We start from the raw sequence: 710 nt of genomic DNA, 5'->3' as shown, positions 1-710 counted from the left end.
TGCTCACACGCCGCGCCGGGGGGCCTGGGCAGTCGCCGAGCTTGCCGCTACTGACCCTGCAGCTGAGATGGCTGAGGACAAGCCCTGCGCCATCGCGGCTGCCACCGTGCCTGCCCTCGCCGGGCGGGCAGGGGACGGGCAGCACCTTCTGCTCTGTGCCTGTGCGCATAGAGGAGCACCCCTTGCAACGAGGTTTCTTACTGTCAAGTTTCTCCACCCTGCGCCGCGTAGCATCCACTCATGGACAGGGCAAATAAAGACTTGAATTTGTCCGTGAGATTTAGTGCTGGTGGCACCTGTGAGGTTTTCCGGAGCTGGAAAGCACAGGGATGTTGTCTGGGGCAGGGACTGGGGGGCGATGGGGAGAGGCCGCCTGGTGTGGAGGCCGATGGTGTGGGAGGGATGTCCTTGGCTGTCTGCGAGTCTCCCGGGGAGCACAGATGGTATGTGGGGAGGCTCCGGGTGGCTCCCCGGGAGGGGAGGCAGTGGCGGGGGGGACGCTGGGTCACTACCTGGGGCTATCTGGGGTGGTCAGGGAGGGGAGGGAGGGATTTCCCTTGTTTGGGGGGGATTTTAGCCTGCTTTGCCATCTGCCCTGATCTTCCCAAGTGACCCACCTCCTCCTTTCTAGCCTTCACCCTAGGCTGGGGTTAAAGCGCTCGGGTGGGATTTGCGCTGTGCTCTGTGGCGGGGCGGGCAGGAGGGATACA

This window comes from Egretta garzetta, unplaced genomic scaffold (genome assembly GCF_000687185.1).
Source record: "Egretta garzetta isolate BGI_Z169 unplaced genomic scaffold, ASM68718v1 scaffold374, whole genome shotgun sequence".
Classification (NCBI taxonomy): Eukaryota; Metazoa; Chordata; class Aves; order Pelecaniformes; family Ardeidae; genus Egretta; species Egretta garzetta.
This window is presented reverse-complemented; position numbering follows the sequence as displayed.